The sequence below is a fragment of the Pongo abelii genome, chromosome 7, assembly GCF_028885655.2.
Source record: "Pongo abelii isolate AG06213 chromosome 7, NHGRI_mPonAbe1-v2.0_pri, whole genome shotgun sequence".
NCBI lineage: Eukaryota > Metazoa > Chordata > Mammalia > Primates > Hominidae > Pongo > Pongo abelii.
The window spans coordinates 90,772,273-90,797,382 of NC_071992.2; the positions used below are offsets into that span (position 1 = coordinate 90,772,273).

At 34.1% G+C, this 25,110-nt stretch overlaps 1 long non-coding RNA gene across 2 annotated transcripts in view; it reads right to left on the minus strand.

Moving 5' to 3' along the window:
- LOC129061052 (uncharacterized) overlaps positions 1 to 22,309 on the minus strand; it is a 38,104-nt gene extending 15,795 nt beyond the window's left edge. The window contains exons 1-3 of one of the 2 annotated variants that reach the window (XR_008528021.2): positions 22,188 to 22,309; positions 11,618 to 11,744; positions 9,259 to 11,180 (exon numbers count right to left, since the gene is read on the minus strand). This is a non-coding gene — a long non-coding RNA (uncharacterized LOC129061052). Of the gene's footprint in view, positions 1 to 9,258; positions 11,181 to 11,617; positions 11,745 to 22,187 lie in introns of those variants that run through there. The other variant, XR_010141205.1, reaches the window with a different exon arrangement.
- Between the last annotated feature and the right edge of the window lie 2,801 nt (positions 22,310 to 25,110).

The window sequence follows — 25,110 nt, forward strand, 5'->3', positions numbered from 1 at the left end:
CAATATACGCAAATCAATTAATGTAATCCAACATATAAACAGAACCAAAGACAAAAACCACATGATTATCTCAATAGATGCAGAAAAGGCCTTTGACAAAATTCAACAACGCTTCATGCTAAAAACTCTCAATCAATTAGGTATTGATGGGACGTATCTCAAAATAATAAGAGCTATCTATGACAAACCCACAGCCAATATCATATTGAATGGGCAAGAATTGGAAGCATTCCCTTTGAAAACTGGCACAAGACAGGGATGCCCTCTCTCACCACTTCTATTCAACATAGTGTTGGAAGTTCTGGCCAGGGCAATTAGGCAAGAGAAGGAAATCAAGGGTATTCAATTAGGAAAAGAGGAAGTCAAATTGTCCCTGTTTGCAGATGACATGATAATATATCTAGAAAACCCCATTGTCTCAGCCCAAAATCTCCTTAAGCTGATAAGCAACTTCAGCAAAGTTTCAGGATACAAAATCAATCTACAAAAATCACAAGCATTCTTATACATCAATAACAGACAAACAGAGAGCCAAATCATGAGTGAACTCCCATTCACAATTGCTTCAAAGAGAATAAAATACCTAGGAATCCAACTTACAAGGGATGTGAAGGACCTCTTCAAGGAGAACTACAAACCACTGCTCAAGGAAATAAAAGAGGATACAAACAAATGGAAGAACATTCCATGCTCATGGGTAGGAAGAATCAATATCATGAAGATGGCCATCCTTCCCAAGGTAATTTACAGATTCAATGCCATCCCCATCAAGTTACCAATGACTTTCTTCACAGAATTGGAAAAACCTACTTTAAAGTTCATATGGAACCAAAAAAGAGCCCGCATTGCCAAGTCAATCCTAAGCCAAAAGAACAAAGCTGGAGGCATCACACTACCTGACTTCAAACTATACTACAAGGCTACAGTAACCAAAACAGCATGGTACTGGTACCAAAACAGAGATATAGATCAATGGAACAGAACAGAGCCGTCAGAAATAATGCCACATATCTACAACTATCCGATCTTTGACAAACCTGAGAAAAACAAGCAATGGGGAAAGGATTCCCTATTTAATAAATGGTGCTGGGAAAACTGGCTAGCCATATGTAGAAAGCTGAAACTGGATCCCTTCCTTACACCTTATACAAAAATCAATTCAAGATGGATTAAAGACTTAAATGTTAGACCTAAAACCATAAAAACCCTAGAAGAAAACCTAGGCATTACCATTCAGGACATAGGCATGGGCAAGGACTTCATGTCTAAAACACCAAAAGCAATGGCAACAAAAGCCAAAATTGACAAATGGGATCTAATTAAACTAAAGAGCTTCTGCACAGCAAAGGAAACTACCATCAGAGTGAACAGGCAACCTACAAAATGGGAGAAAATTTTCGCAACCTACTCATCTGACAAAGGGCTAATATCCAGAATCTACAATGAACACCAACAAATTTACAAGAAAAAAACAAACAACCCCATCAAAAAGTGGGCGAAGGACATGAACAGACACTTCTCAAAAGAAGACATTTATGCAGCCAAAAAACACATGAAAAAATGCTCACCATCACTGGCCATCAGAGAAATGCAAATCAAAACCACAATGAGATACCATCTCACACCAGTTAGAATGGCAATCATTAAAAAGTCAGGAAACAACAGGTGCTGGAGAGGATGTGGAGAAATAGGAACACTTTTACACTGTTGGTGGGACTGTAAACTAGTTCAACCATTGTGGAAGTCAGTGTGGCAATTCCTCAGGGATCTAGAACTAGAAATTCCATTTGACCCAGCCATCCCATTACTGGGTATATACCCAAAGGACTATAAATCATGCTGCTATAAAGACACATGCACACGTATGTTTATTGCGGCATTATTCACAATAGCAAAGACTTGGAACCAACCCAAATGTCCAACAATGATAGACTGGATTAAGAAAATGTGGCACATATACACCATGGAATACTATGCAGCCATAAAAAATGATGAGTTCATGTCCTTTGTAGGGACATGGATGAAATTGGAAATAATCATTCTCAGTAAACAATCACAAGAACAAAAAACCAAACACTGTATATTCTCACTCATAGGTGGGAATTGAACAATGAGAACACATGGACACAGGAAGGGGAACATCACACTTCGGGGACTGTTGTGGGGTGGGGGTAGGGGGGAAGGATAGCATTGAGAGATATACCTAATGCTAGATGACGAGTTGGTGGGTGCAGCACACCAGCATGGCACATGTATACATATGTAACTTACCTGCACGTTGCGCACATGTACCATAGAGCCTAAAGTATAATAATAATAATAATAATAATAATAACAAAAAGAAAAAAAAAGAAAATTAAAAAAAAAAATGAAACTAGGAGACAATATACCCTAATGCTTAAAATAACCCCAAACCTTAAACCATATCTGACTGGTAAAACTAGGCATGTTACAACAACGAAAGGAAAATTCTTAATAGTGTGTTTTAAAATATAAATCCTGAATTTCTTAGCAGAAGTTCTTTAATTAAGAATTTGCTTAATATTATTCTTTTGTTTTATCATGTCTCTTTCTCAGATCTTCTATAAATTTCTTTCATTTACTGTTTTCACATTCAGATTTATCTTGTAATTTCATCAGTGAGTGAAACATAGTCATGCAATTGGATCCTACTGCCAAAATATATTCTCAATCTTCTGTAAGTCCAGAGAGATGTTTCTAAGCTGTTCAAAGAGAACTTTTATAAGATTTCAAGGTATTATGTGTATATAAAATTACTCTCTTTTTGTTGTGCTTGAGGCACATAGCAATAGTCTGATCCAACTAGTTGTCAAGGTTTGGTTTTAGAATACTTAGTATTGAAAGAATTCCCATCAGAACTTAATTCACAAAAGGAGATTTCCAATCTGGGGAGCAATATGTAAGTATAGTAGAAACCATGAACAGGAAAGATAATGGTCTGAGACAGATGGGGAGAGTCCTGAGTAGGGATTGAATAGCTAATTGAAGAACCAATTAATTAAAGTACAAAATTAAGATAATCACTACAGCAGTTCAACCTCAAAATTGACTTGTGAAAATCTTTACACAAATAAATCAAAAGTATCTTTCCTTTATTAGCCAGGTATCTTCCATAGTTTATTAAATATGTAGACACAATCATCTTCACAAGTGAATTTAGTATTTAAGAATAAAAATAGGAGCACTATCTTGTTTATGAATAACCTTCCAATGATATGACTTGATGCTCACTTGTGACTCATTTGTCTGATTTGGACTTTGGGCGTCCAATAATGGGAGTATGCAATAATGAAATCTTTGGATTACACAGTGTTCAATTAAGATTGTATCTACAACACTAGATATCTGTAATTTCTATAACCTGAGCATATATGATATAAATACTTGTGTTTATATAATGTTAGTATAATTTTATAAGTATTATTTCATCTAATATATAAAATATGTATGATATATATTTATATCAACATATCCATTTGATTATTTATATAATTAATCTACAGGCAGTGCTCTAAACACTGAGGTCACGTACATACATGAAAAACAAAGTAAAAGAGAGAATTAAAGCCAGGTCCTGGATAGTGTGGAGTAAAGGGAGTTTATGGAGTAGAAGTTATCTCCAAATAGAAAACTTGATTTCTCAAATTCAGCTTTCTAACATTTTCATCCATAACCCCTATTAAGCAGTTAGATTCCACTGGTAAAATCCTGCCATGTAGTTAGTCTTTGAACTTTGTACCAGTGTTTTCAATAAATCTGTTCCTTTGAGTATGTGGAGTAGAAAAATATGCAAAAATCACCTGCGTATTTATCACACTTTCAAAATCACTGTGTGATACAACCTTGCCTATTTTTGTGTATCAAAAATTAACCATGGCTGTGTTACAACTTTGTGAGATTCCTCATCATTGTAGTGACATACCTATCTTATTATTGTCTTCCTAATCATGACTTCAACAATATTTTAAATTTGCATCCTTGAAGCAAGAGTAGAAGTTAATAAGCCTTACCAGCTTGAAACCAAGCAGATAAAGAAATATAGTTTTATATTGTAATATAAATTTGAAAACTTAAAATGGCCTCAAAGTTTATGAAAAATAAAACTTTATATATACAATTCATTTAAAAAAATCACTATAATAAATTACTGTAAAAATGTTACCACATATTTCTAATATTATTAAAGATTTTAGTGTTTTTCTATAGATCTATTTTTTATTATTTTAATTATTATTATTATTTTTTTGAGAAGGAGTCTCACTCTGTCACTCAGGCTGTAGTGCAGTGGTGCAGTCTTGGCTCATTGCAGCCTCCACCTCCTGGGTTCAAGCAATTCTCCTGCCTCAGCCTCCCAAGTAGCTGGGATTACAGGCTTGCACCACCATGCCCGGATAACTTTTGTATTTTTAGTAGAGATGGGGTTTCACCATGTTGGCCAGGCTGGTCTTGAACTCCTGACCTAGTGATCTGCCTGCTTCAGCCTTATCAGATACATGGTTTGTAAATATTTTCTCTCAACCTGTGGGATGTATCTTCACTCTGTTAATTGTGGTTTTTTTTTTTTTGATGTGCAAATGCTTTTTAGTTTGATACGATCCTATTTGTCTATTTTTGCTTTTGTTGCCTGTGCTTTAGGGTTCCAGTCAAGAAATCATTGCCCAGACTAATGTTGTTGAGCTTTTCTGTAAGTTTTCCTTTCATAGATTTACAAATTTAAGTCTCACATCTAAGGTTTTAAACCTATTTTTGAGTTGATTTTTGTATGTGGTATAAGAAAAGAGTACAATTTTATTGTTCTGCATGTGGATATCCAGTTTTCTCAACACCATTTATTGAAGAGATTGTCCTTTCCCCATTGTGTGTTCTTGACATATTTGTTGAAAATCAGTTGACCATAACTGGAATTATTTTTAGGCTTTTTATTCTGTTCCATTGATTGATGTGTATGTTTTTACATTAATATCATAGTGTTTTGATTACAATAGCTCTATAATATATCCTGAAATTAGAATATATGATGCCTCTAGCATTGATCTTTTTGTTCAAAATTGTTTGTGCTATTTGGAGTCTTCTCTGACTGTATAAGAATTTGAAGATTTCTATTTCTGTGAAAAATGACATTGGAATTTTGAAAGAAATCGCATTTAATCTTTTTAGATCAGTTTTATGTAGTATGGATATTTAAACAATATTAATTCTTCTAATCCATGAACATGGGATATCCCTTTTTTTATTCATGTCTTCTTCAATTTCTTTCATTAATGTTTTATAGTTTTCAAAGTATAGATCTTTCACCTTCTTAGTTAAATTTACTCCTAAGTATTTTATTATTTTTTAATGTTATTGTAAAGGGGATTGCTTTCTTAATTTCCTTTTCAGATAGTTTACTCTTAGTGTAGAGAAACACTAGTAGTTTTTGTACGTTAATTTTGCAACCTGCAACTTCGTTGAATTCATTTATCAATTCTAGCAGGTTTTTGGTTAAGTCTTTAGGACTTTCTATATACACGATTATGTTATCAGCAAGGAGAGACAATTTCACTTCTTTTTTCAGATAAATTTTTAAATTTATTTTCCTAATTTGTCTAGATGTTCAGTACTAATTAAATAGTAGTGGGGAGAGGTGGCATTTTTGTCTTGTTTCTAATCTTACAGAAAAAGTTTTCAACTTTTTACCATTTAGCATGATGTTAGCTGTGGGCTTTTCATATATGGCTTTTATTGCATTGAGGTACATTCCTTCTATACCTATTTTTTGAGAGTTTTTAACATTAATCGATGCTGAATTGAATTTTCAATTGCTTTTTCTATATCTACTGAGATGATTATATCACTTTTACACTTCATTTGGTTAATATTTTGATCACATTTATTGATTTATATATATTAAATCATCCTTCCATCCTTGGGATAAATACTACTTGATTATGGTGAATAATCTTTTCAATGTGCTATTAAATTTGGTTTGCAATTATCTTGTTAAGGATTTTTGCATCTGTGTTCATCTAAGATCTTGGCATACATACCTACATACATGTATATTGATATACATATATATGTATGTGTGTAGAGAGGCCAGTATCCTTGATGAACACAGATGAGTTGTTCATAGTGATGAGTTGTTCATAGCAGTCTCTTATGATACTTTGTGTTTCTGTGATATTAGCTGTAATGTCTCCTCCTTCACTTCTGATTTTGTTTGAGTCCTCTCTTTTTCTCTTTGTTAATCTAGATAACATTTGCCAATTTTACCTTTGAAAAAACTGTTTTAGTTTTGTTGATCTTTTATGTTGTTTTTCTAGTCTCTGTTTTGTTTATTGCCACTCTGATCTTTGTTATTTCTTTCTTTCTGGTAAATTCAGGCTTACTTTGCTTTTCTTTTTCTAGTTTCTTGAAGTGTAACATTAGATTGTTTATTTGAGATCTTTCTCTTTTCGACACAGGTATTTATTGTTATAAACTTCCATGTCAAGACTGCTTTTGCTACATCCTACAAGTTTTAGTAAGTTTTACTTAACTTTGGTAAGTTGCACAAACTTTTACTACTTCCCTCCACAATTTGTTTTTGTTGACACATTAAAAAAAACTTTTATTTTAGGTTCAGGGGTACATGTATAGGTTTGTTATACAGGTAACTTACGTGTCATGGGGGTTTAGTACAGATTATTTCATCACCCAGGAAATAAATATAGTACTCTATAGGTAGTTTTCTGATCCTTATCATTCTCCCACCCTCCACCCTCAAGTAGGCCCAGTGTCTGTTGTTTCCTTCTTTGTGTCCATGTGTACTTAATGTTTAGTTTCCACTTATAAGTGAAAACATGTGGTATTTGGTTTTCTGTTGCTGCATTAGTTTGCTTAGGATACTGACCTCCAGCTTCACTCATGCTGCTGCAAACAGTGTAATCTTGTTCTTTTTTATGGCTTCATAATGTTCCATGATATGTATGTACTGCATTTTCTTGAACTAATCTATCATTGGCTGACAATTAGGTTGATTCTATATATTTGCAATTGTGAACAGTGCTGTGATGAATATACACACGCATGTGTCTTTATGTTAGAATGATTTATATTCCTTTTGGTATATACCCAATATTGGGATTGCTGGGTCAAATGGTAGTTCTTTTTATTTATTTATTTTATTTTGTATTTTTTGGTTCTTTTTTGAGAGAGAGTCTCGCTCTGTGGCCAGGCTGGAGTAAAGTGGCGTCATCTCGGCTCACTGCAACCTCCACCTCCCATGTTCAAATGATTCTCCAGCTTCAGCCTCCCAAGTAGCTGGGACTACAGGCATGCACCACCACACCCAGCTAATTTTTGTATTTTTAGTTGAGATGGGGTTTCACCATGTTGGCCAGGATGGTCTCTATCTCTTGACCTCCTGATCTGCCAGCATTGGCCTCCCAAAGTGCTGGGATTAAAGACATGAGCCATCACACTTGGCCTAGTTCTGTTTTAAGTTCTTTGTGAAATTGTCAAACTGCTTTCTTCAATGGCTGAACTAATTTTCATTCCCACCAGCATTGTATAAGCATTCTGTTTTCTTTGCAACCTTGCCAGCATGTGCTATATTTTGACTTTTTAATAATAGCCATTCTAAATCATGTGAGATGGTATCTAATTGTGGTTTTGATTTGCATTTCTCTAATGATTAGTGATGTTAAACATTTTCTTCCTATGCCTATTGGCTATGTATCTGTCTTCTTTTGAAAAGTGTCTGTTCATGCTCATTGTTTTTTTTTATTTTACTTTAAGTTCTGGGATACTTGTGCAGAACGCACAGGTTTGTTCCATAGGTTTACATGTGCCATGGTGGTTTGTTGCACCTATCAATTTGTTGCATCTAGGTTTTAAGCCCCACATCTTCATCTACTTTTTAATGAGTTTGTTTGTTTTTTGCTTGTTGATGTGTTTCTTATAGATTCTGTATACTAAACCTTTGTCAGTGCATACTTTGCAAATATTTTCTCCTATTCTGCAGGTTGTCTTACTCTGTTGATAGTGTCTTTTGCTGTGCTGAAGCTCTTTAATTTAATTGGCCTCATTTGTCAATTTTTGTTTTTGTTGCAATTGCTTTTAGCATCTTTGTCATGAAATATTTGCCAAAGCCTATGTTGAGAATGGTATTTCTTAGTTTATCTTCCAGGGCTTTTATAGTTTTACATTTAAGTTGCTAATCCATCTTGAGTTAATTTTTGTTATGATGTAAAGAAGGGGTCCAGTTTCAATCTTCTACATATGGTTAGCCAGTATTTCCAATACCTTTTTTTTTTTTAATAAGGAATCTTTTTCCATTTCTTGTTTTTGCTGACTGTGACACTGATCAGATGGTTATAGGTAGGAAGCATTATTTCTGGGCTCTCTATTGTGTTCCGTTGCTCTATGTGTCTGTTTTTCTAACAGTATCATGTTGTTTTTGTTACTATAGTCTTATAGTATAGTTTGAAGTCAGGTAATGTACCACCTCCAGTTTTGTTCTTTTTGCTTAGGATTGTTGGGGCTATTCAGACTCTTTTTTGGTTCCATATTAATTTTAGAGTAGTCTTTTCTAATTTTATAAAGAATGTCATTGATAGCTTGATAAGAATGACATTGAATCTACAAATTTCTCTGGACAGTATGGCCACTTTAACAATATTGATTCTATCCATGGAATGTTTTTCTATTCATCTGTATCGTGTCTGATTTCTTTGAGCAGTGTTTTGTAATGTTTATTGTAGAGATCTTTCACTTTCTTGGTTAGCTGTATTCCTAAGTATTTTATTCTTTTTGTAGCTATTGTGAATGGGATTGAGTTCTTCATTTGGTTCTCAGCCTAGATGTTGCTGGTATATAGAAATGCTACTGATTGTGTACATTGATTTTGGATTTCTATCCTAAAACTTTGCTGAAGTTCTTTATCAGATCCAGGAGCTCTGGGGTATAGAGCCTATGAGGTTTTCTAGATATAGAATCATATTATCTGCAAACAGAGATAGTTTGACTTCTTTCTTATTTGATTGTCTTTTATTTCTTTCTCTTGCCTGATTGCCCTGGCCAGAACAATGTTGAATAGGAGTGGTGAGAGTGGGCATCTATGTCTTGTGCCAGTTTTCAAGGAAAATGCTTTCACCTTTTGCCCATTCAGTATCACACTGGCTCTGGGTTTGCATGGATGGCTTTTATTATTTTGAGGAACATTACTTCAATGCCTAGTATACTGAGGGTTTTTTTGTTTTGTTTTTTTGTTTTTTTGAGATGGAGTCTTGCTCTGTCGCCTAGGCTGGAGTGCAGTGGCACAATCTCGGCTCACAGCAAGTTCCACCTCATGGGTTCATGCCATTCTCCTGCCTCAGCCTCCTGAGTAGCTGGGACTAGAGGCACCCCCCACCACGCCCAGCTAATTTTTTCTATTTTTAGTAGAGACAGGGTTTCACTGTGTTAGCCAGGATGATCTCGATCTCCTGATCTCATGATCCGCTTGCCTTGGCCTCCCAAAGTGCTGGGATTACAGGCGTGAGCCACAGCACCTGGCCTCCTGAGGGGTTTTAACATTAAGGAATGTTGACTTTTTTCAAAAGCCTTTTCTGACCATGTGGATTTTGTTTTTAGTTCTGTTTATGTGATTAATCCATTTATTGATTTGTGTGTGTTGAATCAACTTTGCATCCCAGGGATAGTGTCTACTTGATTGTGATGGATTCGCTTTTTGATGTGCTGTTTGACTTGACTTGCTAGTATTTTGTTGAGGATTTTTCCATTTATATTTATCACAGATATTGCCTGAAGTTTCCTGTCTTTTGGTTGTGTTGACACATTTGGTACTTTTATACCTTGTGTCTCTTAACAAATTCCTGTAGTTTTTAATAGTTTTGTCTTTGATTTTCATACTAAAGATACACTTAATTTTTGCACGACCATCACAGTATAAAAATGTTTTGAGGTTGACTACATACTTACTTCTATCAGTGAGTTTCATATTTTTATATATTTTTATTTTGCTGCTTAGTGATCTTATTTTTCTGCTTGAAAGACTCCTTTTAGCATTTCTTGTAAGGCAAGTGTGCTGCTGATAAATACCTTCAACTTTTGTTTGTGTCAGAAAGTTTTCTATCTCCATTCAATTTTTGAGGACAGGATTACTGGCTATAGTATTCTTAGTTAGCATTGTTTTTTTCTTTCAGCTTTTTGAATATATCATTGCATTCTCTGGTAGCCTGTTGTTTCTGTTGCAAAATCCACTGATAGTCTTATAGATGTCCCCTTGTATGTGACAACTTGCTTTTCCAATGCAGCTTTCCATATTCTGTCTTTTTAACTTTTGATAATTGGATTGTATTTTGCCTTGGCATAGTTCTTATTAGATTAATACTATTAGATGTCTATTGAGCTTCTTGGATCTGATTTCTACTTTCTGTCCCAGACTTGGGAAGTTTTCTGCCACTATTTTTTTGGCATAGGTATTGTGTTACTTTCTGTTTTCTCCTTCTGGTACATCAACAATATGTATATACTTTTTCAATTGATGATTTCTTGTAAGTCCTTTAGGCTGTCTTCACTCTTTTTTATTCATTTATTTTTTGCTCCTCATCTTGAATGATTTCCAATAGTCTGTCTTCAAGTTCATTAATTTTTTTCTTCTGCTTGATCTAGTTTTCTGTTGAATGACTCTATTAAATTTCTTAGTCCAGTTATTAAATCCTTCAGCTTGATTTATATTTGGTACTTTTAAATATTTTCTCTTTATTGAAGTTCAATTTGTTTATGCATTGTTCTCATTACCTTGATGAGCATCTTTCTGATGGTCTTTTTGAATTCTCTGCCAGGTAAATAACATGTATCAATCTTATTAGTGTTGGATTCTGGAGATTTATTTTGTTCTGTTATTTGGAACATATTTCCTGTTTGTTTATTTATTTTTTACTATCTTGGTGGTTTCTGCACAGTAGAGAGAAGAAACACCTTTCACAATCTTGTCGGATCAGTCTTGTATAGGAGATATTTCTCCCTATTTATCCCATTCAGAGATGAGTTTAGGTGCCTCTAAGGTCTTTGTGCCTCAAGAACAAGCCAGGAATGAAGGTTCAGGGAGTGCTGTCCCTCCTGTTCTTTCAGGCAGAGGCCTCCAGCCTTTTATCATGTAGAGGTTGTAGAGGTAGAATTACTGCTACAGCAAGCTGAAGAAGAAGGTGTGGGAATATTGTGATTTCCATTTAAGCTCAAATAAATTTATTTTTTATTTGCTACACAGGTTCTCAGATACTAGCTTGTTAGAAGCCAGGCCACATAAAGCTGCTGGCAAAGCATGCATCCAAACACTTTCCAGGAGGAATTTGGAAGCTGAGCTAATCCTGGGGGCTACCACTGCTAGAAGTGTTCATATGGTTCAAAGCGCTCCCTTATTCTTTGTGATTGAAGGAAATCCTCTGATGTCCTGTACCTGCTTTTTGTCAAGTATAGTGATTTAAAAATCAAGTTCTCTGTCAGGGACTGTAAAATTTGGATGCTACATGTGTGATACAAGCCCTTCACCCCTCAGAAAAAGCTAGGAATTGGAGTTTTCTTCTTGATTATAAGGTATTATGAATAGGGTGGGATTCATGTAAATATTTACCTTTGCCTTTCCTCCCCATTTTAATGTGGATATTTTCTCAGTAGTCTGATGTGTAGGAACTTTTCAACTGGATTTTGGCTATACCTTGAAGACAATTGATCCACGTGTAGGTGTTTATTTGACATGCCTGTGGAAGGAGGGATAGTCAGGAGCCTCCTATTTGCCCACGTTGCTGATGTCACTCTTATGATACTTCTAATGACAAATGAAAACTCTAAAATTCTGCTACAATTGATCTAATGTCCCTATACAACATCTAGATCAATTTTGTCTTTCTACAAGAGAGTTAGATTCAATGACCAATTTATAAGAATATTAACCTTTTGTGTTTTCTTATTAAAGAAATGTAGCATATTGACTGAGTATATGATAACATCTTATAAAAGGGCTTTGTGTCAAATGATGCAGCACCTGGAAATCATCCAAAACACAGTCGATGTTAGAAAAAAATGTGAGGTTTCTGCTCCATAGAAATGATATAGTGTAATGTAGTTCTTTGTGGCAGACTGTTATTCTGACTATGAAAGTTAAAAAAATCCAGATACATTTTTAAAAGTCATGTTTTTATAAGCATAGGAAAAGCCAATAAAGCAAAGGAAGTACTAAGTGTTATGATTTTGGAGAGAAAATATTTTGGGAGAAAAGCTGATGATCTATGGCTTCTTTTTCTCTGGGACAACTATCAACTCTAGACACTGGAAAAAGACTAGAAATTCAGATTTGGACCAGACAAAGTTCATTACTGGGGAAGAGATATTTGTAAAGTTTTTGATGATCTTGCTAGGGTAGAATAGAAGATTTATAGTCTTAAACACCTCCAAAACAAAGCCAAATTTGTTTCAAGATATTTGATGAATTTTGAAGTTATGCATGGAAGGTGACTAAAGGCCAACTGGAAAGACTCTGAAAGTGAGAATGGAGTTTCCAGAAATCTTGTGGTACCAAAGAGAAATCTTTGTGAGAGAAGAATTGTGATGAATAAACCAATTATTCAGTTGAAGTTGCTTAGTAACCAACTTACCCTCTATATGACTAGGAAATAAATGGAAAAACTCTCTGGAATACTATAATATTATTTAGAGACTCTAAAATTATTTTATCATGCTGTGTGATAAATATTGTGACCAATGACCACAGATATATTAAGGAAATCAAGAAAAATAAGAAGATATAAGTTATGATCTGGATTTTGGAGTTATCAGAGGAAGAGTTTAAAATAATCATGGTTAATATTATAAGAAAATATTGGAAAAAATGGAAAAATATTGACAGGCTGTAAACTTTACTATAAAATAGAATTTTTTTAAAAAAATTAAACGAACATTCTATTACTGATTTTTAGAAATCTGAAATAAACAACTTTATGAATCAGTTTAAGAAACATGAGAAATGCTTAAGTCTAACATATGTGTAAGTGGAAGAGGAGGAGTGGAGTAATATTTGAAGAAATAGTGGCTGAGAATTTTCCAAAACCATTAAAACTGTTACCCCAGAGACAACAATCTATGAAAGCTGGAAACAATAAATACAAAACAGAACAAAAGGATAGGACAATACCAGTGACATCTAGGTATATCATAACAAGAGTTTAGAAATGAAAGACAAAAATAAATCTTAAAAGTTCCAAGAGGAAATTAATATATTGCATTCCAAAAGTAAAAATAACACCACAACTAATTTTTCAAAAAATTATGGAAGGTAGATGGTGATAAAATGTTATCTTTAAACACATAAACACACACAAATGCACACACCTGCTAACTCTAAATTTTATACCTAGCAAAAATCCTGCAAATATGTCAGCAATGTAAAGATGTTTGGCTGCAAATAAAACTAAAAAATTTTAATGCAAACACATTTGCATTAACACACACACACACACTCAGATATATAATAAGTAGTAATAGAAATACTTTGCATTACACTATAAAATTAATAATACATTTTTAATATGGGTAACGTATGTATAACTAAGTAGTTAATGGAAAAAGAGTACTCAAATTATTTGATTGATCTAAACTAATAAAAGAAGTGTTTACCAAAGAGATGGTATAGTATGAAAACAAATAGTAAAATGATTGCTCTAAAACCAAATGTACAAATATGTACACTATATATCGATGGAAAATATCCTCTAATTAAAAGACTAAGGCTTTGAAGCTGGGGAAAAAGAACAAAAAACAAAAAAGCAAACAGACAAAACTATATACTGCTTACAAGAGACATATTTTATGTAAAAGATGTAGAACTGGAAAAAGAATGCATGGGAGATACACTATGCAAATATTAAGGCAAAGACTTCTAGTTTGTTATGAGGCAATTAACCACTTCAAATATGTAAAACAAAATTTGGCAGGATTAATGGATTAAAGAGATGAATCCATCCCAGCACTTTAGAAGGCCAAGGTGGGCGGATCACGAGGTCAGGGGATTGAGACCGTCCTGGCCAACATAGTGAAACCTCATCTCTACTAAAATACAAAAAATTAGCCAGGCAGGGTGGCGTGTGCCTGTAGTTCCAGCTACTTGGGAGGCTGTGGCAGGGGAATTGCTTGAACCTAGGAGCTGGAGGTTGCAGTGAGCTAAGACTGCACCACTGCATTCCAGCCTGGTAACAGAGCAAGACTCTGTCTTAAAAAAAAAAAAAAAGAGAGATTAATCCACATTCATGCTGGGGGACTTTAGCACTTTTGTGTGAATAGTTTATAGAACAAAGTAAAAAAAAGAAAGTCTGATTCCCAAATCTAAAAAAAAATCTTATTGACATATAAAGAACAATGAATCCTGCTATAAGACAATAATTTTTTTTTTCAAGTACACATGAAACATTTAGTAAAATATACTCTCTGGGTCATAAAGATAGGTTCAAAAAATTTTAAAAGACTTTAAATGACTCAAAGTATCCTTGAATTCCCTTAGAAATCAATAATCAAAAATATACAGCTGCCTGAAAATTAAGAAACATACTTGTATATAATCATGAGTAAAATAAGAATTTATATATGAAATTATTTGTGATGTTTAATTGAATGGAATTGTACATGTGATCTACCTAAATTTATGGGATGTAGATAAACAGTTCTTGGTAGAAAATGTATATTTTAATGTATATTTGCAAAAAAAAGTGGTGGAAAATAAATGACCTATGTTTTTACTCCAATAAGTTCAAAAAGAATATGAACCTGAAAAAGTGTAACATGTGGATAATAAGAGCAGAAGTACCTCAGAAAAATACATGAAAGCTAAAAGTTATTTCTTTTAAAAGATTAGTAAAATTGTGCAAACAGTTTATTTAAAAATTCATCCTCACAACTAAACAGAGGGACATCACTAGAGACCTTATAGACATTGGAATGAACACAAAGATACTCATGTTCACGCCTTAGAAATGTTTAATATTGTAAATATATTAATTCAGTGCAATCCAAAGTCAAAATTCCAGCATTTATCTGGTAGAAACTGATAATCTAATTCTAAAAATTAAAGTCCCAAAAATAGCCAGTGAATTCTTAAATAAGAAAATAAAGATGGAGGAGGTACACTGCCATATAACCAACCTATTTGAAGGTCAAAAATTAAGAGTACATAAATGGTACAAAGATAGAAAATAAAGCAATTGGACAGAATAGTGAGTCTAGAAACAGATACACCCATATATCACAAGATGACACTTCGGCACAGTGGAGAAAAGTTGATATTTCCAGTAAGTTGTGGTGTCAATTAAATATTCATATCTACAAAACAAATAAAGAAATTTACTTCAGCCATGTTAAGAATCAAATTCAGAATGTTAAAAAGCATAGCAACAAAGCTTTTTGGGACAAAAAAGTGATAATGTCAATGTTGACTTGGATTAGCAAAGCTTAAAAAAGATACAAAAAAAGGAAGAAAAAATATGCCAAAATAAAATTTAAAATTTTGTATTAAAATGTTATTGAAATAGTGAAAAAACAGGCCATATAGTAGAAGATATTTTCAACATGAATATCTGATGAATGAGGCTTATCAAAATATATAAGAAATTTCAACAAATTAATATCAAATACAAAATACATGCCAATATAAAATGTGCAAGACTTATATAGTTACCTCACAAAAGAGAATATCCACATAATCAATAAACATGTGAAAATGGTGCTACAGCTAAAGCAGTGTTTAGAGGAAAATTTATAGCACTAAATGCCCACATGAGAAAGCAGGAAAGATCTAAAATTGACTCTCTAACATAATAATTAAAACAACTAGAAGCAAGAGCAAATAAATTCAAAAGCTAGCAGAAGACAAGAAATAACTAAGATCAGAGAAGAACTGAAGGAAATGGAGACACAAAAAACCCTTCAAAAAATCAATGAATCAAGGAGCTGTTTTTTTTAAAATGATTAACAAAATAGATAGACTGCTAGTCAGGTTAATAAAGAAGAAAAGAGAGAAGAACCAAATAGACACAATAAAAAATGATAAAGGGAAGATTAGCACTGCTCTCACAGAAATACAAACTACCATCAGAGAATACCATAGACACCTCTACACAAATAAACTAGAAAATCTTGAAGAAATGGATAAATTCCTGGACACATAAAGCCTCCCAAGACTAAACCAGGAAGAAGTCGAATCCCTGAATAGACCAATAACAAGTTCTAAAATTGAGGCAGTAATTAGTAGCCTACCAAGCAATAAAAACCCAGGACCAGACAGATTCACAGACAAATTCTACCAGAGGTACAAAGAGGACCTGGTACCATTCCTTCTAAAACTATTCCAAACAATAGAAAAAGAAGGACTCCTCCCTAACTCATTTTATGAGGCCAGCATCATCCTGACACCAAAACCTGGCAGAGACACAACAAAAAAAAGAAATTTCAGGCCAATATCCCTGATGAACATTGATGGGAAAATCCTCAATAAAATATGGGCAAACTGAATCCAGCAGCACATCAAAAAGCTTACCTACCACGATCAAGTTGGCTTCATCCCTGGGATGCAAGACTGGTTCAACATATGCAAATCAATAAATGTAATCCATCACAGAGATAGAACCAATGACAAAACCCACATGATTATCTCAATAGATGCAGAAAAGGCCTTTGATAAAATTCAACATCAATTCATGCTAAAAACACTCAAAAAACTAGGTATTGATGGAACATATCTCAAAATAGTAAGAGCTATTTATGACAAACCCACAGCCAATATCTTACTGAATGGGCAAAAGCTGGAAGCATTCCCTTTGAAAACTGGCACAAGACAAGGATGTCCTCTCTCTCCACTCGTATTCAACATAGTATTGGAAGTTTTCACCAGGGAAATCAGGCAAGAGAAAGAAATAAAGGGTACACAAATAGGAAGAGGGGAAGTCAAATTGTCTCTGTTTGCAGATGACATGATTGTATACTTAGAAAACCCCAATGTCTCAGCCCAAAACTCCTTACTCTGATAAGCAAATTCAGCAGAGTCTCAGGATACAAAATCAATGTGCAAAAATCACAAGCATTCCTATACACCAATAATAGACAAACAGAGAGCCAAATCATGAGTGAACTCCCATTCACAATTGCTGCAAAGAGAATAATATCCCTAGGACTAACACTTATAAGGGATATGAAAGACCTCTTCAAGGAGAAGTACAAACCACTGCTAAAGGAAATAAGAGAAACAAATGGGAAAACATTCCATGCACATGAATAGGAAAAATCAATATCATAAAAATAGCCATACTGCTCAAAGTAATTTATAGATTCAATGCTATTCCCATCAAGCTACCATTGACTTTCTTCAGAGAATTAGAAAAAAACTACCTTAAATTTCATATGGAACCTAAGAAGAGCCCTTATAGCCAAGACAATCCTAAGCAAAAAGAACAAAGCTGGAGGCATCACGCTACCTGACTTCAAACTATACAAGTATACAGTAACCAAAACAACATGGTACTGGTACCAAAACAGATATATAGACCAATGGAACAGAACAGAGTCCTCAGAAATAACACCACACATCTACAACCATCTGATCTTCAACAAACCTGACAAAAACAAGCAATGGGGAAAGGATTCCCTATTTAATAAATGGTATTGGGAAAACTTTCTTCCATATGCAGAAAACTGAAACTGGACACCTTCCTTACACCTTATACAAAATTAACTCAAGACGGATTAAAGACTTAAATGTAAGACCTAAAACCATAAAAACCCTATAGAAAACCTGGGCAGTACCATTCAGGACATAGACATGAGCAAAGACTTCATGACTAAAACACCAAAAGCAATTCTAACAAAAGCCGAAATTGACAAATGGGATCTAGTTAAACTAAAGAGATTCTGCACAACAAAAGAAACTATCATCAGAGTGAACAGGAAACTTAAAGAATGGGAGAAAATTTTTGCAATCTATCCATCTGACAAAATGCTAATATTCAGAATCTACAAGGAACTTAAATTTACAAGAAAAAAACAACCCCATCCAAAAGTGGGTGAAGGATATGAACAGACACTTCTCAAAAGAAGACATTTATGTGGCCAACAAATATATGAAAAAAAGCTCATCATCACTGGTCATTAGAGAAATGCAAATCAAAACCACAATGAGATATTATCTCATGCCAGTTAGAATGGCAATCATTAAAAAATCAGGAAACAACAGATACTGGAGAGGATGTGGAGAAACAGGAACATTTTTACATTGTTGGTGGGAGTGTAAATTAGTTCAACCATTGTGGAAGACAGTGTGGCAATTCCTCAAGGATCTAGAACCAGAAATACCATTTGACTCAGCAATACCATTACTGGGTATATACCCAAAGGATTATAAATCATGCTACTCTAAAGAAACATGCACACGTATGTTTATTGCAGACCTATTTACAATAGCAAAGACTTGGAACCAACACAAATGCTCATCAATGACAGATTGGATAAATAAAATGTGGCCCATATACACTACAGAATACTATGCAGCCATAAAAAAGAATGAGTTCATGTCTTTTGCAGGGACATGGATGAAGCTGGAAACCATCATTCTCAGCAAACTGACACAGAAACAGAAAAAAAACACAGCATGTTCTCACTCATAAGTGGGAGTTGAACAATGAAAACACATGGACACGAGGAGGGGTACATCACATACTGGGGCCTGTCGGGGGTGGGGTGCAAGGGGAGGGTTGGCATTAGGAGAAATACCTAATGTAGATGATGGGTTGATGGGTGCAGCAAACCACCATGGCACATGTATACCTACGTAACAAACCTGCACGTACTGCTCATGTTTCCCAGAACTTAAAGTATAATTTTAAAAAAAGAAAATGATGTTAAACTTTAATCATCATCAGGAAAATGGAATTTAACACAACCCTACAATGCTAACACACATTTACCCAAATATCTAACAATTGAAAAAAACTGAAAATACCTTGTGTTAATGAGGATGTGGATCAAATGGAAATATAATACATTGTTAGCGGACTTACAGAAAAATTACTCTGTATAATTATTTTGCAGTATGAATTTGTTAAATGAACAGGTAACTCAACAATTTAATTTCTAGATATATACCTAGAATATGAATATATGTTTTTGAAGAAGCATACAGGAATGTTTGTAGGCACACAATTAGTAATAGCTCTCAACTAAAAACTGCTCAATTTTTGTGGTGTATATCTAAAATTGAATAGAGAAGTATATTCTACAACAAGTCATATGCAACAACATAGTTAACACAGAAACCTAATGCTGAGCAAAAGAAGTCAGGCCCAAAAGAGTGTGAACCGTCTATAAAGTTAAAAAACAGGCAAAACTCATTAATGGGATTAGAAGTCAGCACAGTGTTTACAATGGTTAAAGAAAGGGGCATACATGGGCTTTGGGGTGTTGTTAATAAATTTTATTTCTTAGTCTGGGTGCTATATACATGAGTTTGTTTCTTTTATGAAAATTAATCTTTGAGTTTATGATTTGTGTACTTTTTTATATGAGATTATTTATGTATTTATTTATTTAGAGACAGAGTCTCACTCTGTCACCCAGGCTGGAGTGCAGTGGCACTGTCTCAGCACACTGCCACCTCTGCCTACCAGGTTGAAGTGATTCTCCTGCCTCAGCCTCCTGAGTACCTGGGATAACAGGCACAGGCCACCATGCCCAGCTAATTTTTGTATTTTTAGTAGGGGTAGGGTTTCGCCACATTGGTCAGGCTGGTCTCAAACTCCTGACCTCAGGTGACCCGCCAGCCTTGGCCTCCCAAAGTGCTGGGATTACAGGTGTGAGCCACCATGCTCGGCCATGTAATTCAATTTAAACTTTTCCAATCCAAAAATGAAGGTAGGGATTTATGCTTCTTTTCATGAGAGAGTAGATGGGAATGGATTTATTTTCCCGATGTAAATACGTAGAAAACTAAACAAAATATGTGAAAATACTCTTTTTAGACATTGGAGAGCAGGAAATGCAAAAGTGGGAAAGTGTTCCTTTCAAGTACTGTGAGTCTTACAATCACCCCAGCTTTTTGCCTGGAGGATCAGTCCAACCTGGTCACCCATGATGTAGTCAGGGAAATCCAATGCAGAGCAGAGTGGTCTCAATGAGTTGAGGTCAGGAGACAGAGATCAGAGTTCAGGGTGGCTGAGGTGGATGAGATCTGCTGATGTGTCTACCCTATTTTCTCATTCATCTGAGAAAAAATGTTGATTTATTTTTTAGATTACTTCATCCACTGTACATGTTGGAGCTGAGCACTCAAATTATTCTAGCTCATCTAATGTTTGCAAATTATGTATAATAAACAAAAATTTTGTCAAGAAATACGTAAAATAATTTAATATTAAAAACAGAATACATTTGAGACTAAAAAAAAATGTATTTTAAGATATCTGAAACTGGCATTGAGTTTCAATAAGCTTTTTCTCTTTAGTTCTACAAAGCCCATAGACCAAACAATCTCTCCCCATCCCGTCTCCCACCTTCACTTCCCCCACATACAGCGGGCATTAGAAAGCAGTGGCTTTTCATTTAGTCTGAAGGGATCAGTGTCCTAGAACATATGAATTAGCAGAGCCTCTGAGAAGCCCTATATTGACCTCAGTCATTTTGTTCAGTAATTCTTCAAAAGCAGGCCAGAGGCTCACTGGTGAACATGCTTGCAATACTGATGTTTGTGCAATGGAAAATTTTAGGAAGGGAATTCTATTTCCCTGAGCAAGTTTCCAAGCACTAAACTCTCTTTCAAATAATAAAAGAGGTTAGAGACTAACTTAGGGAACAGATTCAATTTTTCAATGTGGCATTAATAGGGGCAAAGCAAAGAGACAGATTGCATTGACAGAGAAACAAAAATGGATAATGGATTTAATAGCTTGAGTTCTAATGGAAAAAATAACATTCTCCCTGAGATTGTCATATTTTTTTAAAAATGTTGCTACCATTAATAGTACATACATGAACAAAAAAAGCTTATATGGTGGTATATAAATCATTAAAAAGTTTTCAGCAAAATTAAGTAGACAAGTATTTCTGTTTCCTTCTGTATATTATCTCCTTCATTATTCATATCCTCAATAATTTATTGTATACTTGCATTGAAGATTAACCTGTAGTTTTCAACTTTTTGCTGGTTATAACAACAACAAAAAAGACCAATAAGAAGTAACATGAAGCTATTTGGGATGCTAGAATAATTATCTGTATGCTTTCTTTTTGTAAGTGTATGTAATGAAAATTATTAGATTCAGTATGTGATTACTTGGCCAATTGAGGGATATTCCAGTTTATAATTTTGTTAACAGTCCCTACCTGTTATGTAAGCTAGTCATAAAAGTTCAACCAACCAAAAGCTTTGAAAATTTTGTGAGACTGATGGAACTTATAATAATGCACATATAACCACACCAACATTTTGCACACAATTTAAATGAGTAGAGGAAACTTTAAAATATCATATTAAACCCCTTATTTAAACTATAAGGTAATAATTAAGGAACTACATGAGATAAGAATATAATAAAATGTAGAATTAACATTTTATTTTGGTCAAAATGAAAAGAGAAAAATACCTTGAATATCATAATTGATCCTAATGCACAAAAATTCATGAGGACCCAAAAAGATAAGATCTAATAAAAAGCTGATATTTGGGAAAAAATTCAGTTTTGTCAATGTGTAAACAGTAATTGTGATTATTTTACAAATGAGAAATGTGTGTGAGAGAGAGAAAGATAGAGAGAGAGATAAAGAAATGTGCGGGAGAAAATAGCAGATCTTGACAAACAGAAAGGGAAGCAAAAAAGTAATGTTAAAAATGTCGAATAAGAAGAGACAATAAAAAATTACAAATTAGCAAATTACTTCCTATCTCACTTCATACATCAGATACTTGATGAGATATGTATCAACTCTTTAGTGTTCTATTAACTGGTTTCAATGACTTTGTCATAGTGTTATTGTTCTTTCAGAAACAATGAAATAAATTAATGAGCATATCAATAAAAACAGTTAATTATGGCAACAATTCAAGCATAAGAAATAGGACAGAAGAAACATCTCAGGTGTTAGCTATCTCAAATCTCAATGAGTGAATGTTACTGTACCTGATTCTAATTTTCCATTGTTAGAGTTTGTGTCAGTTCAGTATCAGATCTTATTAAACATTCATTAAAGACCTGCCCTATGCCAGGCAGTATCCAAATACATTTTATAAATGATTGGAACTTAACTTTTAGAATACTCTGAGAAAAAAAGAATTTAATTACTTAGTCATAGAAGCCTATTGTGTTCTAAGGCACCATTTACTTAAGCGTTAAATGTGGGCCACATGAAACCTTAAAGATGCAGCTGCTATGTTTATTAGGTTACAAGAATAGGTGCTTTTCTCTCTATAAATACCTTACAAATGTTTCAAACCTTGGCAAAACAAATGAACAAAATTCTCTTAGTAGCTGCGTTTCTACAGAGGAGTAAATGTACTAAGACTATTAAATAAATTATTGACACCTTAACTTAGGTGGAAACAAAAAGACTAGTTAGAAAAAATGTGAAGCTAATTTGGATGTTAGAATTTTTTTGTGTGTTATTTTATTGGTAGAGTGTGTATGACTAAAATTATTAGATTCAATATGTGATCAATTGGCTAACTAAGGGACTTTTCAGACATAATCATGTTAAAAGTCTCTTCCTGATATGTGAGATATGAATTCATAAGATATCAACCAGTTTAAAGGCTTTTTTTTAAGTGACCAACTTTATCCCCATCTTTACTATTAAAAATCACCCATCAGGATAATTTTTTCTTTTCTCTGCAGTCTGTGCCAGTCATATTTTAGTACATAACTCTATCAAATACACATGTAATTACTTGTATATTTTCATTGTGTTCTCTCATTGCTTTAATTGGGGACATTCCTTCAGTATAGTTTTCTATCACAAACGCTAATTTTTATTAGTCCCACATTCATGTGTGGATGTATATAAACCTTTTAGCTAATTTTTAAAAAAGCAAATTCTTGACGAATCAGAACTAATGAAAGAAGCTTAGTGTGACATGAAATAAATGCAGGTCATGTTGCTGAATGGAAACTTTCAGGAAGGACAAATGAACTCAATGTTGAGATGGAAGCAGACTGTCAAGCATTATACTGGTGGCCTCCTGTGAGTTTCATAGAGGCAGCAGAAGGATTTGAGACAGTAATTTTGATTAAAAACATCAAAAGCTATAGTTTCCACTCAATAGATGACCAACCATGGCAGCTAGGTGCTTCTTTTCCAGCCTCGCTTAGGACAAACCATGTAGAGGAAACTGCTAATAATTGAAACTCCCATGACAAATGGCTTAGTGAGCTCTACAGCTTTTCACTCCACACTGGACATGCTCTCTGTTCCACCTGGTAGCTATGCTGCTGTTTTCTCTAGGCCGATGTGCTGACCTTGGTTGTCAAGCATTTCCTCAAGCACAGTTCGTAAGCGTTGGGAATTCACGTTCATCGTCTTGTAGTTCTTGGCTACTGCCCGAACAGAAAACAGCCCAGCTTCAACCCATCTATTCTCTCCTAAAAGATACAAAACTCCCCTGTACCCTCTTACCAATTCCTCTTCTGGATTCCTGCCTATACCACACCAGCAGGTAACTCTGAAGAGAATTTTCGAATTTTTGCTCCAGTTTTTAATTCTTTATGCTAGTCGACTTCTGCTTCTTTTGGCTTAGTATTTTGCACAGCTTCAAAAAGTGCAATTTGTCTTTTCAAGTGAAATAAATGAGAACTGCTGCAGGGCACCCACGCAGTTGAGCAGATTGTAGGTTCTTCCATAACCTATTTATAAAGCAAACTTCCCAGATATATGCTCATATACCATGTTGGAATTAACGATGGGAGAGTAGTATGAGGAGTTGTATAGTTTTCCACCTAGTCATTTGCAAAAATGAAGTTTGTCTCAAAAGATTAGACAGCTAAATAATTAGGAGTTATAGACACTGTCAAAGCTATTTTTTATATCTCTATCTGGCTATCTATACATATGTGTGTGTATATTTTTATTTTTAAAACAATACCCATGCTGCTGATCTAAAGTGAGAGAGAGAGTGGGGTGGAAAACTGAGAGCAGGTAGTTATGAAGAACAAAGTACATTTTACTCAGCAAAGCTCTTTGAAACCAGTGTGTATTATCTGAGTTTGAGATGCTGAGTATTTTGGATATTTGCTCTGTGCGGCAAAAAAAAAAAAAAGCTCATTTTATAGTGTCACAGTATCCCCTAATAATCTGATAGAATAAACTGATTGATAGACATTAGGGTATATGCATCATATGTTATATTTCTATCAATGTAAATGTTGAGCTATAGACTACATATTTCAAATTATGCTGCTGGGCATAGAATAAATATTAAGCAACTATTCTTCCTTTGTTCTGTCTCTTCTATTTCTTTTCTGAGATGATGGGTCAAAAGTAGCCAAAGAGGTTCTGGAGAATTTCTTGAAAGGGCTACTGTTGTCACTAATTCATGCCAAATCATCAGAATATAGCAAAACCTTTTTTTTCAATCTAAATAATAACATATACCTCAGCAACTTGTATAAAGGCAAATCATCTTATTCAATTTTCATTTAAAATTGTTATATATTCCATAATGTTTTTATTTGAACTGACACATTTTAATTAGAATAATCATATTATCATTCAATATCAAACAAGCTATAGAGTACATCATTCAGGCACCTGAATAAAAATGACAGAAAGTATTAATATGGTAACCACATAGCACTCCAGATAATTTTTTTTTTCTATCACTACATTTTATTGCCAGTGGCCACAGTGTGAAGTTGTAGAATTTTGGAGAGACATCTGCATACTTAAAAGAGAGAGGAAGAGTATAAAAGTATAGAGCTCATGATCTTCAAACAAAATTTGGAAGAACTTTAAAGTTGAGAATTAACACAGAAATGATATGAGGGAAGGACTCACACAAAGAACAAAAATGAAACTTCCTAAGGACAATTTTTGCCTTCTCTCTTATTTTTC